The sequence below is a fragment of the Heptranchias perlo genome, chromosome 25 (assembly GCF_035084215.1).
Source record: "Heptranchias perlo isolate sHepPer1 chromosome 25, sHepPer1.hap1, whole genome shotgun sequence".
Classification (NCBI taxonomy): Eukaryota; Metazoa; Chordata; class Chondrichthyes; order Hexanchiformes; family Hexanchidae; genus Heptranchias; species Heptranchias perlo.
Genome location: NC_090349.1, coordinates 1,295,850 through 1,313,665, shown reverse-complemented (window position 1 = coordinate 1,313,665; position 17,816 = coordinate 1,295,850). Strand labels below are relative to the sequence as shown.

At 44.7% G+C, this 17,816-nt stretch overlaps 1 pseudogene; it reads right to left on the bottom strand.

The window, feature by feature from the left end:
* LOC137341921 (breakpoint cluster region protein-like) overlaps window positions 1–17,816 on the bottom strand; it is a 743,894-nt pseudogene that overhangs the window by 152,543 nt on the left and 573,535 nt on the right.

The following is a 17,816-nucleotide window of genomic DNA, read 5'->3' as shown; positions in this document are numbered from 1 at the left end:
TTTAAGTAAAGCAATACTTGACTTAATAATATTCTGGATGTCACAATGCAATGAAACATAGTTCATGTTTAAGGTCCTGGATAGCTCAAGTATGACTCCTCAGATCCTCTTATTAATTCTAAGCTTCAAAAAAAAGGGATTGGTCCATGTTAACCATATCGTATCGTTGGTCACATGATTCGACTCTGCCAACCACGAGAGAATCACATTCCACAACAAACACAGGAAGCAGCCATTACATTTTCACACCAAAAACTGAAAACTTAAGTAAGCAAGTTGAAAATAACTCATTACCATTTAAAATTGTAACATAGTTTAAGTAAGTTGGAGTAACTGAAGTTTTAAAAAATTCAAAGTCTAACAGAAATTTCAGCTAAGTTGCATTCTTTTTCTAAAAAACTTGCTGGTGAGGAATACCATGGGAGCTAACTTGTAATGACAAAAATTAGAAACTGTAAAATAACACAGTAATCTAACCATTGTCATTAGCAGTTTCAAATTCTGAGTTAAAGAAAATGCATGTTAAAAGTAATAATTGTGTGAAGGTTGAGAGAATCTGAGTGTCCAATTAACCTACTGACTGAAGACCTACCTGAATCTGTCCTTTCCCCATGATTTTATCAGTAACTTCAGCATCTTCTTTGGTGAGCTTGGTTTTGTTGTAGCATTTTTCATAACATAGAATTCTTAGAGTCTGAGATCCTTCCAGTTCTATTTCAAATTCCTGCAAAAAGTAAATTACCACTGTTAAAGGAGAAGGAAAGTTTTTTTTTGGGGGGGGTGTTAAATAGTTACTATTACTTCCTTATTTGACATAAGAACATAATATTCTCACCACAATTTTATTGAATGTTTTTTTGGTAATATCAGTGTTATTGCCACCATGGTGTCCTCTGAGCTGGGTCTCCCTCCTTACTAGGCTACTCTGGTGACATCACCGACAGAGAGGACCCATGGTAAAAAACGGGGGCCCAATCTCATATCCACCTGACAACAATGTGACCGAGGAAACGACCCTGCAGGCTTAGAAATCTGCATCCTCAGCATGTAGCACGGTGTGCTAGCTCTAAATTCAATGAGCAGCTCAGGGACAGAAAAGGATATCATTATAGTGGTGAGAAAGGCCCAACTTAAGGTCTCGAGATCAGTCATAAAATTTACAGGCATAGTAAATAAATCAATGGTGAGTCTATTATTTTTCTGTACAGAATGGGGAAGACCCCCACAATGACTGAATGAGTTTATCCAGTTAACAGTTGAGTCATACAGAACAGGAATGTCCCAGGTTCGATTCCTTGTTTGTGCTCAACTGGGGCAGTGGCAGGGGAACTACAATTGGCCTTTGTGGGCCTTGGGTCAATGTTCGTACTTTTGATCACGATCGAACCCCCCTGGTAATGCCTGTATGTGACTGGTGAATGAAGACAGGATTAGGCTCAGTGTGGTCAAATAGCCTACTGACATTCAATGCCAAGACACATACATGGGTAATTGCTACTTGGGTGAGGTATGGAAGGGTGACTGGCATTGTGAAACTCTGCCCTAGCAACAATTCAACACCATCACAAGGGAAGGGGAGGGCAGGAAAGAAAGTTAGAGAGAGGAAAAATGTAGAATGGGAGAGAACTTTGAACTAAATTACCATGAAAGCTGTTGGATTGTTGTAAAAACCCAAGGGAAGGGAACCTACCACCTCAGCCCTGTCTGGCCTACAAGTGACTCCAATCCCACAATCTTTATGTAGTTGACACTCAACACTCTTAGGGCAACTAGGGTTGACCAACAAATATTTGTGTTGCCCATATCCCAAGGCTTCCCTTTCCTTCAAATATCAGCATCTGAATAACCCAAAGTACTGTCCCTGAGGCACATGGCAGTTTCCAAGGCAAAATAAGTGGTTCTGAACACTAAATTAAAATAAACAAATGAGTCTCTGAATACTTCATTAATTGCCTTTGTTGAAGTTAATTAAAACCAGAGCATAAAACAAATGAAAGGGATTGTACAGATTTATCCCAACCACAGTAACAGTAAATGTTGAAATACAAAGCATCAGCATCTATAAACAGAAAAGGCAGGTTAACGTTTTAAATCAAAACTCTTCACTTCCCTCCCAAAGTGTTACCTGAGGTGCTGTCTGACCCATTATGTATTTACCAGCATTTGGAGCCTTTTTTTTCCTCCTTCCTTTGTGGCTAATTTTCTGACCTATATTTTCCTCTTGCTACTTCCCTGCCTTGTCACTGAGGTCAATTTGAGCAACCCCTATTGCTGCTCTGGTGGGGACCTTTTGGGTTGTACGGTTCACTGTCACACGATATGGTGTAAATTAGCCAGTAAACCACCATTTTTGTTCTCATCTTTTTCTCCCTCGCCCTCCTCTCCTGAAGGCATTTTTTTTTATTCGTTCATGGGATGTGGGTGTCGCTGGCGAGGCCGGCATTTATTGCCCATCCCTAATTGCCCTTGAGAAGGTGGTGGTGAGCCGCCTTCTTGAACCACTGCAGTCCATGTGGTGACAGTTCTCCCACAGTGCTGTTAGGGAGGGAGTTGCAGGATTTTGACCCAGCGACGATGAAGTAATGGTGATATATTTCCAAGTCGGAATGGTGTATGCCTTGGAGGGGAACGTGCAGGCGGTGTTGTTCCCATGTGCCTGCTGCCCTTGTCCTTCTAGGTGGTAGAGGTCGCGGGTTTGGGAGGTGCTGTCGAAGAAGCCTTGGCGAGTTGCTGCAGTGCATCTTGTAAATGGTACACACTGCAGTTACTGTGTACCGGTGGTGAAGGGAGTGAATGTTTAGGGTGGTGGACTGGTACCTTGGCCATTCTTTATGTGTGAGCCGAAACAACCAGTTGGCAGGAAATTTACTGGGAAATGCATCACAACTGAGCTCAATTTTGTCCATATACATATATATCCAGCAGGAAGTATGGACAGCTACTCACTGGATAAACTCATTGGCCCTTTGCGGGAAGCTCCTGTTAGCCATCTTATAACAATTCTAATTTTTTATGCCTTACTTCAAGTCATGTAACATCAAATTATTTCCCAAGAATTCCTAATAATGCATAAAATGTTCCACAAGCTCTTTCTTTAAAAATCTGCTTTTTCTAAAACTGTACAGATAAATGAAAAGTAAATTAAAAGGTCAAGATACATATTATATACCAACATATATAGTGTCATTATTCCGGGCAGAACAAACCTGGATAAGGAGAGATTATAAATTCACCGGCTCTTTCATGTCCGAGTATCGTTACACGCTTACAGGGATTTAAAAATTTCAAAATGAAAACGAGGTCATTTTTTCAAGTTCCAATGTCATCAATCATGAGACATTCCAATAATTAGTAAATATTCACTTTTATACACTAACTGTTGCATAAACAGACTATTCTCAACACATTCAGTAGGGTCATCAGGGAGATTTTTTTAAAACCAGTTTTCTTCACCCTGCACTCTCTCCTTATCCAACTATGGCCCTATTATTCACAATATCATTTCTTTTATTACTCTTCCAATTTTTAGGAAGGCCCCCCTCCCTCCACCCAAGCCCCATACAGAGTCCAAAAATTATATTATTCATACAAGAGCCCGGGCAATTGATCAGGAACAAGAACCCTGGCTAATTTTAATCCTCCCTAGCCCAGGTACAGAGTACAACTGCAGAGGCCCAATGGTTGAGATCTGTTTACACAGCACAGATCGGATCCAATCCTGGCACTGCACCACACAGTACATTCACCAAGCTGCCCATCAGGGAGCTTCTCAGCCACCATGTCCAGCAATGCACTGAATCATACGGACTGACAGGCAGACTTGGCTCAGCAAACGGTGGGTCAAGTCTCCAGGGAATACACAGAGTGGGAACCAGATGTTTCCTCACAGTGAGGCAGGCAAGACTCGGAAGAAAAACGGTGCTGTTTTACTCTCAAAGATTCAAAAGACAGTCACAGGTCACCTGCCTGCCTTCTTTCCTGGGAAATGGAGGAAAACTGCATGCATGCCACTGCAGTCAGATGGAATAGTCAGTTCTAGTCAGTCAATATGGACAGGGGTCCAATATGTGCACATGAAGACCCACCTCATTCCAGTTTGGTTCCGTTGTGTCTCTGTAGACTCTTGTCTTTGCCTTGTTCACAAAGTAGCCAAATGAATCTACTTCTAATGTACAGTATAAATCTGTTCAAAAACAAGAAAAATAAATCTATAAATAATAATTACACAAGCTGTCTGGATAAGAAGTGCTGCCTGTTAAATGAAACACTGTTGGTACAGTGAGTTGCAAAACAGATTACAAACATGAAAAGAGAGAAAAGCCAGTCAGGCCCACCAATTCTCACGATACCCATTATACAGTGCAACCTCAGGCACCACCCTCTCCAGTTGCGAGCAGTGCAAACTCCTGGGGAAGGCAAAATGGAGGCAAATTGTGGCCAATTTCAGGAGAACTTTAAGAATTTCCTTCCCTGATTCCTTACAGGAATCGTGCAAGCTCCAGAGACAATGGTTATCCATAACACATTAGTAGCTGCACTTAACTAATCCAATTTCTCCCCCTCCCCCATATATCTAAGGCCTTAGGAACAGAGGACTGTACAGGATTGGAACAGACTATTTACATTCAGTGAGCCTTAAAAGGTCAAAGACTCAGACCGCACTTTATCTCTCTCACCCTTCGAGCCCGAGCTGCCAAAACTTTACCCATCACTTTCTTAAAATTTATAATGTTGTCTGCTTTTGTTGCCTTTTGGTGGGCTATTTTACATATCCAGCACATGACGAAGTTAGATCTTAACTGTATATTCATCTTTTGTCCTCTTAAGTTTGAATTCATGTTGTGTTAATATTGCATATCTCTTTGGGACCCACTTTATCTATTCACTTCAAGATCTGAACTACCTCAATAAAGTTGCCATTAAGCTGACATTTTACCCCAGTCTAAACATCTCTAATATCATGTAGTTTTTCCTCATAGCACAGGTGCACAATCTCATTTATTAGCTTATTTGCCCTTCTTTGTACCAGGGCCAGAATGTCATTGCCATTACAACAATGATAAACACTGTGCAAATGTGCAGGGATACAGATTACTTCAGAGAGATAGAAAAGACAAACTGGGACGGGTGTGTTTCCCTTCATGTGAAAGAAGACTGGAACCATCTACAAACCTGCTACAAACTCCACTCCCTTGCCACTGATTCCATCCCCTTCCCTGACCACACTCTCAGGCTGAACCAGCCCATTTGTAATCTTAGCATCCTGGGAATCCTTTTTGGACCTGTGCTGAGCTTTAAACCCCACATTCTATCCCCCACCAAGACTTCTTATTTCCACCTCAGCCCCTATCTCAATCCATCAACCATTGAAACGCTCACCTTGCCGGCCTCCCATCGTCCAACTGTCATAAACTTCACCTTGGCCAGACTTCTGCTGGCTAAATTCTATTACACACTACATTCCACCTATCCATCACCCCCATGTCACCGACCTACACTGCCTCTCCATCCTCTGCCATCTTTTTTTTTTATTCGTTCATGGGATGTGGGCATCGCTGGCGCGGCCGGCATTTATTGCCCATCCCTAATTGCCCTTGAGAAGGTGGTGGTGAGCTGCCTTCTTGAACCGTTGCAGTCCGTGTGGTGAAGGTTCTCCCACAGCGCTGTTAGATAGGGAGTTCCAGGATTTTGACCCAGTGACGATGAAGGAACGATGATATATTTCCAAGTTGGGATGATGCGTGACTTGGAGGGGAACGTGCAGGTGGTGTTGTTCCCATGTGCCTGCTGCCCTTGTCCTTCTAGGTGGTAGAGGTCGTGGGTTTGGGAGGTGCTGTCGAAGAAGCCTTGGCGAGTTGCTGCAGTGCATCCTGTGGATGGTACACACTGCAGCCACTGTGCGCCGGTGGTGGAATGAGTGAATGTTTAGGGTGGTGGATGGGGTGCTAATCAAGCGGGCTGCTTTATCTTGGATGGTGTCGAGCTTCTTGAGAGTTGTTGGAGCTGCACTCATCCAGGCAAGTGGAGAGTATTCCATCACACTCCTGACTTGTGCTTTGTAGATGGTGGAAAGGCTTTGGGAGTCAGGAGGTGAGTCACTTGCCGCAGAATACCCAGCCTCTGACCTGCTTTTGTAGCCACAGTATTTATGTGGCTGGTCCAGTTAAGTTTCTGGTCAATGATGACCCCCAAGATGTTGATGGTGGGGGATTCGGCGATAGGAATGACAAGGAGAGGTGGTTAGATTCTCTCTTGTTGGAGATGGTCATTGCCTGGCACTTGTCTGGCGCGAATGTTACTTGCCACTTATCAGCCCAAGCCTGGATGTTGTCCAGGTCTTGCTCCATGCAGGCATGGACTGCTTCATTATCTGAGGGATTGTGAATGGAACTGAACTCTGTGCAATCATCAATAAACATCCCCATTTCTGACCTTATGATGGAGGGAAGGTCATTGATGAAGAAGCTGAAGATGGTTGGGCCTAGGACACTGCCCTGAGGAACTCCTTCAGCAACAATCTTCCTTTGTGCTAGGTATGACCCCAGCCACTGGAGAGTTTCCCCCCCACCCCGATTCCCATTGACTTCAATTTTACTAGGGCTCCTTGGTGCCACACTCGGTCAAATGCTGCCTTGATGTCAAGGGCAGTCACTCTCACCTCACCTCTGGAATTCAGCTCTTTTGTCCATGTTTGGACTAAGGCTGTAATGAGGTCTGGAGCCGAGTGGTCCTGGCGGAACCCAAACTGAGCATCGGTGAGCAGATTATTGGTGAGTAAGTGCCGCTTGATAGCACTGTCAACGACACCTTCCATCACTTTGCTGATGATTGAGAGTAGGCTGATGGGGAGGTAATTGGCCGGATTGGATTTGTCCTGCTTTTTGTGGACAGGACATACCTGGGCAATTTGCCACTTTGTCGGGTAGATGCCAATGTTGTAGCTGTACTGGAACAGTTTGGCTAGAGGTGTGGCTAGTTCTGGAGCATTAGTCTTCAGCATTACAGCCAGGATGTTGTCAGGGCCCATAGCCCTTGTTGTATCCAGTGCACTCAGCCGTTTCTTGATATCACGTGGAGTGAATCGAATTGGCTGAAGACTGGCTTCTGTGATGGTGGGGATATCGGGAGGAGGCAGAGATGGATCATCTATTCTGCACTTCTGGCTGAAGATGATTGCTAATGCTTCAGCCTTGTCTTTTGCACTCACATGCTGGACTCTGCTATCATTGAGGATGGGGATGTTTACAGAGCCTCCTCCTCCCGTTAGTTGTTTAATTGTCCACCACCATTCACGACTGGATGCAGCAGGACTGCAGAGCTTTGATCTGATCCGTTGGTTGTGGAATCGCTTAGTTCTGTCCACAGCATGTTGCTTCTGCTGTTTAGCATGCATGTCGTCCTGTGTTGCATCTCCCAACGCATTAAATTCAAAATCCTTTTCCTCATCTAAAATTCCCTCCATGGTCTTGCCCCACTCCATCTCTACAATCTCCTCCAGTTCTATATCCCCTTCTGAAAGCTCCATTCAGCCTTCTGTGCATCTCCCCCTTCTCTTTGCCTCCCATTGCTAGCAGAGGTTTTATGTGCCTCTGTCCTACTCCCTCTCTAATCTGTTTGCCTCTCCACCTTTAAAACCCTCCTTAAGACCCACCTCTTTGACCAAGCTCTCAGCCACGCTTCCTAATCTCTCCCTTCCTGGCTCAGCGACTGATTTCATTTCACCTATTTATGAAGTGCCTTTGGACATGTTTTTACATTAAAGGCACGATATAAATTCAAGTTGTTGTTGATTTTAAAGGATATGGATCTATCTGGCCGGGGTACAGATAAGGTGGGAAGCCTGTCGATAGAGATGAGAGATATGAGGAGAAGGTAAGTAACGATGGATGTTTGTTAGAGACCACCAGCACAGGAGGAGAGACTGGGCCAAGAACTTTATAACTTAAGAACATAAGAGATAGGAGCAGGAGTAGGCCATTCGGCCCCTCGAGCCTGCTCCATCATTCAATGAGATCATGGCTGATCTGATTTTTACCTCAACTCCACTTTCCCGCCTTTTCCCCATATCATTTGACTCCCTTGCTGATTAAAAATTTGTCTAACTCAGCCTTGAATATATTCAATGACTCAGCCTCCACCGCTCTTTGGGGTAAAGAATTCCAAAGGTTCACAACTCAGAGAAGAAATTTCTCCTCATCTCCGTCTTAAATAGGTGACCCCTTATTCTGAGACTATGCCCCCCAGTTCTGGATTCCCCTATGAGGGGAAAAATCCTCTCAGCATCTACCCGATCGAGTCCCCTCAGAATCTTATATGTTTCAATAAGATCTCCTCTCATTCTTCTAAACTCCAGTGAGTATAGGCCCAACCTGCTCAATCTTTCCTCAGAATCAACCTAGTGAACCTTCTCTGAACTGCCTCCAATGCAAATATGTCCTTCCTTAAATAAGGGGACCAGAACTGTACGCAGTACTCTAGGTGTGGTCTCACCAGCACCCTGTACAGTTGTAACTAGATTTCCCTGCTTTTATACTCCATCCCCCTTGAAATAAAGGCCAATATTCCATTTGCCTTCCCAATTGCCTGCTGCACCTGTATGCTAACTTTTTGTGTTTCATGTACAAGGAAACCCATATCCCTCTGTACCACTGCATTCTGTTGTCTTTATCCATTTATATAATATTTTGCTTTTTTATTCTTCCTACCAAAGTGGATGATTTCACATTTTCCCACATTATATTCCATCTGTTAAATTTGTGCCCATTCCCTTAACCTGTCTATATCCCTTTGCAAACACTTTGTGTCCTCCTCACAACTTGCTTTTCACCTATCTTTGTATCAGCAGCAAATTTGGCCACAAGACACTCTGTTCCTTCATCCAAGTCATTGATATATATTGTAAATAGTTGAGGCCCCAGCACTGAGTCCTGCGGCACCCCACTAGTTACAGATTGCCATTTTGAAAATGACCCTTTTATCCCGACTCTTTGTTTTCTGTAGTTAACCAATCCTCTATCCATGCCAGTATATTATCCCCAACTCCATGAGCTCTTATCTTGTGCAGTAATCTTTTATGTGGCACCTTATCAAATGCCTTTTGGAAATCCAAATACACTACATCTACTGGTTCCCCTTTATCCACCCTGCCCGTTACTTCCTCAAAGAACTCTAATAAATTTATCAAATACGATTTCCCTTTCATTGAACATGTTGACTCTCCTTGATTTTATTATGAGTCTCTAAATGTCCTGCAACTACTTTCTTAATAATGGATTCTAGCATTTTCCCAATGACAGATGTTAGGCTAACTGGTCTATAGTTACCTGCTTTCTGTCTCCCTCCCTTCTTGAATAGGGGCGTTATATTTGCGGTTTTCCAATCCGCTGGGACCTTTCCAGAACCTAGTGAATTTTGGAAGATTACGAACAATGCATCCACTATCTCTGTAGCCACTTCTTTTAAAACCCTTGGATGCAAGCCATCAGGTCCAGGGGACTTGTCAGCCCCCCTGTTAGTTTTTCTCTCGTGATAGTGATTGTTTTTAGATCCTCCCTCCCTTTGCCCCTTGATTATCTACTATTATTGGTATGCATTTAGTATGCTTATAGTCAAATAAGCGAAGCATTCATAGGGACAGATGCAGCTGTGCCACTTCAATTTACCAGGGATAGGTTGGGAAATCAAAAGGGGGACAAGGAGAATGAAAACATGATCCTGGACACAATACTCGTCTGTTACTTGGAACAATTGGTCAAGGAACCCATTCAAGCAGGAACGTTATTGCACATGATGATGAGTGACAATCAGGAGATGTTAGGGCAAGTCAGAGAACACCTTGACGACAGAGACCACAACGTGATTGAGTTTAAGGTTAGCCTTATGATAGAAAAGAGAATGAGTAAAATAGAAACTTTCAACTTTAAAAAGGCAAATTTTTAGAATGTGAGAAGTGAGCTTAGAAAACTGTATTAGTCAGTGCTGTTTGAGGGGAAAAACAATGAAAATGTAGATCATGTTTAGAAACACTATACACGGAATACAGAACAGGTACATAGCACAAGGGAGAAAGGGTAGCAGAGGGAAAAGACCGTTGTGGGGAACACTGGAATAATGTGGGGAATAGGGCAAAAAATAAATTGTTCTTAAAGTATAAAGCTACAGGTAGCATGATGCAAGGAAGAAAGTAGCTGTCAATGTAGCTGCATTGACACCACAAGGGATCACAAGCAGGGCATTACAGAGACCACTGCTGAATATATAAATGATTTGGAATTGGGGACACCAACAAAGCTGTCGCAGTTTGCAGATGACAACCAAGTAGGAGGGTGGAGGGTTCAAACAGTAGGGAACGGGCAAAGTAAACACAAAGGGATAAAGATAGATCAAGGTGGCCATGAGTGGCCAATAGCATTTAAAGTGGATAAACGCAAGGTAATGAGAATGGGAACTCAACAGTGGGGATATGAACTAAATGGCTCTCGGCTACAGGATACAACACAAGAGAAACTTGGAAATGTAGTAAACAATGTGGAGAATAGTAACAGACTTCAGGAGGACATAGACAGACTGGTGAAATGGGCAGACACAGGGCAGATGAAATTTAATGCAGAGAAGTGTGAAGTGATGCATTTTGGTGGGAAGAATGAGGCGAGGCAATATAAACTAAATGGTACAATTTTAAAGGGAGTGCAGGACAGAGAGACCTGGGGGTTTATGTACACAAATCTTTGAAGGTGGCAGGACAAGTTGAGAAGGCTGTTTAAAAAAGCAATTGGGATCCTGGGCTTTATTAATAGAGGCACAGAGTACAAAAGAAAGGAAGTTATGCTAAACCTTTATAAAACACTGGTTAGGCCTCAGCTGGAGTATTGTGTTCAATTCTGGGCACCACACTTTAGGAAGGATGTCAAGGCCTTAGAGAGGGTGCAGAGGAGATTTACTAGAATGGTACCAGGGATGAGGGACTTCAGTTATGTGAGAGACTGGAGACGCTGGGGTTGTTCTCCTTGGAACAGAGAAAGTTAAGGGGAGATTTGATAGAGATATTCAAAATTATGAATGGTTTTGATAGAGTAAATAAGGAGAAACTGTTTCCAGTGGCAGAAGGGTCGGTAACCAGAGAACACAGATTTAAGGTAATTGGCAAAACAGCCAGAGGCGACATGAGGAAACATCTTTTTACGCAGCGAGTTGTAATGATCATAGAAAGGTACAGCAGAGAAGGAGGCCATTCGGCCCATCGTGTCCGTGCCGGTTGAAAAAGAGCGATCCAGCTTAATCCCACTTTCCAGCACTTGGTCCATAGCCCTGCAGGTTACGGCACTTCAAGTGCACATCCAAGTATTTTTTAAATGAGTTGAGGGTTTCTGCCTCTACCACCCTTTCAGGCAGTGAGTTCCAGACCCCCGCCATCCTCTGGGTAAAAAAATTTCTCCTCAGCTCCCCTCTAATCCTTCCACGAATTACTTTAAATCTATGTCCTCTCATCACTGACCCCTCTGCTAAGGGAAATAGGTCCTCCCTATCCACTCGATCTGGGCCCCTCATAATTTTATACACCTCAATTAAATCTCCCCTCAGCCTCCTTTGTTCAACAGAAAACCCCAGCCGATCCAATCTTTCCACATAGCTAAAATTCTCCACTCCTGGCAACATCCTCGTAAATCTTCTCTGTACCCTCTCTAGTGCAATCACATCTTTCCTGCAATGTGGTGACCAGAACTGTACACAGTACTCAAGCTGTAGCCGAACCAGTGTTTTATACAGTTCTCGCATAATCTCCTGCTCTTATATTCTGTGTCTCGGCTAATAAAGGAAAGTATCCCGTATTCCGTCTTAACCACCATATCGACCTGCCCTGCGACCTTCAGGGATCTGTGGACATCCACTCCGATTAATACTGTCCCTCAGAATTATTGTTTCCAATAATTTGCCCATCGAGGTTAGGGTGACTGGCCTGTCATGATTCGGTCTATCCCTTTCTCCCTTTTTAAACAACTATGAGGTACTATGAGATCACTAATTAAACCTGTCTCATTACACAAGACAAGATCTAAAATAGCCTATTCCCTGGTTGGTTCCACACTGTATTGTTCTAGGAAATTGTCTCAAATGCATTCCATTAACTCATCCTCCAAACTACTTTTGCCAATTTGATTTGCCCATCTGGAATGCACTGCCTGAAAGGGTGGTGGAAGCAGTTTGAATAGTAACTTTTAAAAGGGAACTGGATGAATAAATATTACTGGTTACAACAAAGGCTATGGGCCTCGACAACATCCCGTAGTGCTAAAGACTTGTGCTCCAGAAGTAGCTGCGCCTCCAGCCAAGCTGTTCCAGTACAGCTACAACACCGGCATCTACCCGACAATGTGGAAAATTGTCCAGGTATGTCCTGTCCACAAAAAGCAGGACAAATCCAATCCGGCCAATTACTGCCCCATCAGACTACTCTCAATCATCAGCAAAGTGATGGAAGGGGTCGTCGACAGTGCTATCTTACTCACCAATAACCTGCTCACCGATGCTCAGTTTGGGTTCCGCCAGGATCACTCGGCTCCAGACCTCATCACAAACATGGACAAAAGAGCTGAATTCCAGAGGTGAGGTGAGAGTGACTGCCCTTGACATCAAGGCAGCATTTGCTCGAGTGTGGCACCAAGGAGCCCTCGTAAAGTTGAAGTCAATGGGAATCAGGGGGAAAACTCTCCAGTGGCTGGAGTCATACCTAGCACAAAGGAAGATGGTAGTGGTTGTTGGAGGCCAATCATCTCAGCCCCAGGACATTGCTGCAGGAGTTCCTCAGGGCAGTGTCCTTGGCCCAACCATCTTCAGTTGCTTCATCAATGACCTTTCCTCCATCATAAGGTCAGAAATGGGGATGTTCGCTGATGATTGCACAGTGTTCAGTTCCATTCGCAACCCCTCAGATAATGAAGCAGTCCGTGCCCGCATGCAGCAAGACCTGGACAACATCCAGGCTTGGGCTGATAAGTGGCAAGTAACAGTCACGCCAGACAAGTGCCAGGCAATGAACATCTCCAGCAAGAGGGAGTCTAACCACCTCCCCTTGACATTCAACAACATTACCATCGCCGAATCCCCCACCATCAACTTCCTAGGGGTCAACATTGACCAGAAACTTAACTGGACCAGCCACATAAATACTGTGGGTTGGTCAGATGGGCGGAACAGTGGCAAATGGAATTTAACCCGGAAAAGTGCGAGGTGATGCACTTTGGAGGGACTAACAAGGCAAGGGAATACACAATGAATGGGAGGACCCTAAGCAAGACAGAGGGTCAGAGGGATCTTGGTGTGCAAGTTCACAGATCCCTGAAGGCGGCGGAACAGGTAGATAAGGTGGTAAAGAAGGCATATGGGATACTTGCCTTTATTAGCCGAGGCATAGAATATAAGAGCAAGGAGGTTATGATGGAGCTGTATAAAACACTGGTTAGGCCACAGCTGGAGTACTGTGTGCAGTTCTGGTCGCCACACTACAGGAAGGATGTGATCGCTTTGGTGAGGGTGCAGAGGAGATTCACCAGGATGTTACCAGGGCTGGAGCGCTTCAGCTATGAAGAGAGACTGGGAAGATTGGGTTTGTTTTCCTTGGAGCAGAGGAGGCTGAGGGGGGACATGATTGAGGTGTACAAAATTATGAGGGGCATAGATAGGATGGATACTAAGGAGCTTTTTCCCTTCGTTGAGGGTTCTATAACAAGGGGACATAGATTCAAGGTAAAAGGCGGGAGGTTTAGAGGGGATTTGAGAAAGAACTTTTTCACCCAGAGGGTGGTTGGAGTCTGGAACTCACTGTCTGAAAGGGTTGTGGAGGCAGGAACCCTCACAACATTCAAGAAGCATTTGGATGAGCACTTGAAATGCCATAGCATACAAGGCTACGGACCAAATGCTGGAATATGGGATTAGAGTAGACAGGGCTGATGGCCGGCGCGGACACGATGGGCTGAAGGGCCTCTATCCGTGCTGTATAACTCTATGACTCTAAGCGCAGGTCAGAGGCTGGATATTCTACGGCGAGTGACTCACCTCGTGACTCCCCAAAGCCTTTCCATCATCTACAAGGCACAATTCGGGAGTGTGATGGAATACTCTCCACTTGCCTGGATGACTGCAGCTCCAACAACACTCAAGAAGCTCAAAACCATCCAGGACAAAGCAGCCCACTTGATTGGCACCCCATCCACCACCGTAAACATTCACTCCCTTCATCCCGCACGCACAGTGGCCGCAGTGTGTACCATCCACAGGATGCACTGCAACAACTCGCCAAGGCTTCTTCGACAGCACCTCCCAAACCCGCGACCTCTACCACCTAGAAGGACAAGGGCAGCAGGCACATGGGAACAACACCACCTACACTTTCCCCTCCAAGTCACACACCATCCCGACTTGGAAATATATCGCCGTTCCTTCATCGTCGCTGGGTCAAAATCCTGGAACTCCCTTCCTAACAGCACCATGGGAGAACCTTCACCAGATGGACTGCAGTGGTTCAAGGCGGCGGCTCACCACCAGCTTCTCAGGTGCAATTAGGGATGGGCAATAAATGCCGGCTTTGCCAGCGACGCCCACTTCCCCTGAACGAATGAAAAAAAATTGAAGGGAAAAAATTTACAGGACTCTGGGGAAAGAGCAGGGGAGTGACACTAATGGGATAGCTCTTTCAAAGAACCGGCACAGGCACGATAGGCCGAATGGCCTTGTCCTGTGGTATACCTAAAATGATACAGCACCTCAGGATGTCCCAAAGAAAGACTTGTATTTATACAGAGTCGTTCATAACCTCAGCATGTCCCAAACGCTTTCCAGGAAGTCAGTGGGAAATAAAATGGTGACAGAAACAAAAGGCAGTAAGGGAGAGTGTACAGAACATGACCGGACAGATGGTCTGAGAAAGCAGGGCAAAGACCAAGGGAAGTCTAGATTAAACTGCATTTATTTCAATGCAAGAAGTCTGATGGGCAAGGCAGATGAACTCAGGGCATGGATGGGTACATGGGACTGGGATGTTATAGCTATTACTGAAACATGGATAAGGGAGGGGCAGGACTGGCAGCTCAATGTTCCAGGGTACAGATGCTATAGGAAAGATAGAGCAGGAGGTAAGAGAGGAGGGGGAGTTGCGTTCTTGATTAGGGAGAACATCACGGCAGTAGTGAGAGGGGATATATCCGAGGGTTCGCCCACTGAGTCTATATGGGTAGAACTGAAAAATAAGAAGGGAGAGATCACTTTGATAGGATTGTACTACAGACCCCCAAATAGTCAACGGGAAATTGAGGAGCAAATATGTAAGGAGATTACAGACAGCTGCAAGAAAAATAGGGTGGTAATAGTAGGGGACTTTAACTTTCCCAACATTGACTGGGACAGCCATAGCATTAGGGGCTTGGATGGAGAGAAATTTGTTGAGTGTATTCAGGAGGAATTTCTCATTCAGTATGTGGATGGCCCGACTAGAGAGGGGGCAAAACTTGACCTCCTCTTGGGAAATAAGGAAGGGCAGGTGACAGAAGTGTTGGTGAGGGATCACTTTGGGACAAGTGATCATAATTCCATTAGTTTTAAGATAGCTATGGAGAAGGATAGGTCTGGCCCAAAAGTTAAAATTCTAAATTGGGGAAAGGCCAATTTTGATGGTATTAGACAGGAACTTTCAGAAGTTGATTGGGAGAGTCTGTTGGCAGGCAAAGGGACGTCTGGTAAGTGGGAGGCTTTCAAAAGTGTGTTAACCAGGGTTCAGGGTAAGCACATTCCTTATAAAGTGAAGGGCAAGGCTGGTAGAAGTAGGGAACCTTGGATGACTCGGGAGATTGAGGCACTAGTCAAAAAGAAGAAGGAGGCATATGACATGCATAGGCAGCTGGGATCAAGTGGATCCCTTGAAGAGTATAGAGATTGCCGGAGTAGAGTTAAGAGAGAAATCAGGAGGGCAAAAAGGGGATATGAGATTGCTTTGGCAGATCAGGCAAAGGTGAATCCAAAGAGCTTCTACAAATACATAAAGGGCAAAAGGGTAACTAGGGAGAGAGTAGGGCCTCTTAAGGATCAACAAGGTCATCTATGTGCGGAACCACAAGAAATGGGTGAGATCCTGAATGAATATTTCACATCGGTATTTACGGTTGAGAAAGGCATGGATGTTAGGGAACTTGGGGAAATAAATAGTGATGTCTTGAGGAGTGTACATATTACAGAGAGGGAGGTGCTGGAAGTCTTAACGCGCATCAAGGTAGATAAATCTCCGGGACCTGATGAAATGTATCCCAGGACGTTATGGGAGGTTAGGGAGGAAATTGCGGGTCCCCTAGCAGAGATATTTGAATCATCCACCGCTACAGGTGAGGTGCCTGAAGATTGGAGGGTAGCAAATGTTGTGCCTTTGTTTAAGAAGGGCGGCAGGGAAAAGCCTGGGAACTACAGACCAGTGAGCCTGACATCTGTAGTGGGTAAGTTGTTAGAGGGTATTCTGAGGGACAGGATCTACAGGCATTTGGAGAGGCAGGGACTAATTAGGAACAGTCAGCATGGTTTTGTGAGAGGAAAATCATGTCTCACGAATTTGATTGAGTTTTTTGAAGGGGTAACCAAGAAGATAGATGAGGGCTGTGCAGTAGACGTGGTCTACATGGACTTCAGCAAAGCATTTGACAAGGTACCGCATGGTAGGTTGTTACATAAGGTTAAATCTCATGGGATCCAAGGTGAGGTAGCCAATTGGATACAAAATTGGCTTGACGACAGAAGACAGAGGGTGGTTGTAGAGGGTTGTTTTTCAAACTGGATGCCTGTGTCCAGCGGTGTGCCTCAGGGATCGGTGCTGGGTCCGCTGTTATTTGTTATTTATATTAATGATTTGGATGAGAATTTAGGAGGCATGGTTAGTAAGTTTGCAGATGACACCAAGATTGGTGGCATTGTGGACAGTGAAGAAGGTTATCTAGGATTGCAACGGGATCTTGATAAATTGGGCCAGTGGGCCGATGAATGGCAGATGGAGTTTAATTTAGATAAATGTGAGGTGATGCATTTTGGTAGATCGAATCGGGCCAGGACCTACTCCGTTAATGGTAGGGCGTTGGGGAGAGTTATAGAACAAAGAGATCTAGGAGTACAGATTCATAGCTCCTTGAAAGTGGAGTCACAGGTGGATAGGGTGGTGAAGAAGGCATTCGGCATGCTTGGTTTCATTGGTCAGAACATTGAATGCAGGAGTTGGGATGTCTTGTTGAAGTTGTACAGGGCATTGGTGAGGCCACACTTGGAGTACTGTGTACAGTTCTGGTCACCCTATTATAGAAAGGATATTATTAAACTAGAAAGAGTGCAGAAAAGATTTACTAGGATGCTACCGGGACTTGATGGTTTGACTTACAGGGAGAGGTTAGACAGACTGAGACTTTTTTCCCTGGAGAGTAGGAGGTTAAGGGGTGATCTTATAGAAGTCTATAAAATAATGAGGGGCATAGATAAGGTCGATAGTCAAAATCTTTTCCCAAAGGTAGGGGAGTCTATAACGAGGGGGCATAGATTTAAGGTGAGAGGGGAGAGATACAAAAGGGTCCAGAGGGGCAATTTTTTCACTCAAAGGGTGGTGAGTGTCTGGAACAAGCTGCCAGAGGCAGTAGTAGAGGCGGGTACAATTTTGTCTTTTAAAAAGCATTTGGACAGTTACATGGGTAAGATGGGTATAGAGGGATATGGGCCAAGTGCAGGCAATTGGGACTAGCTTAGTGGTATAAACTGGGCGACATGGACATGTTGGGCCGAAGGGCCTGTTTCCATGT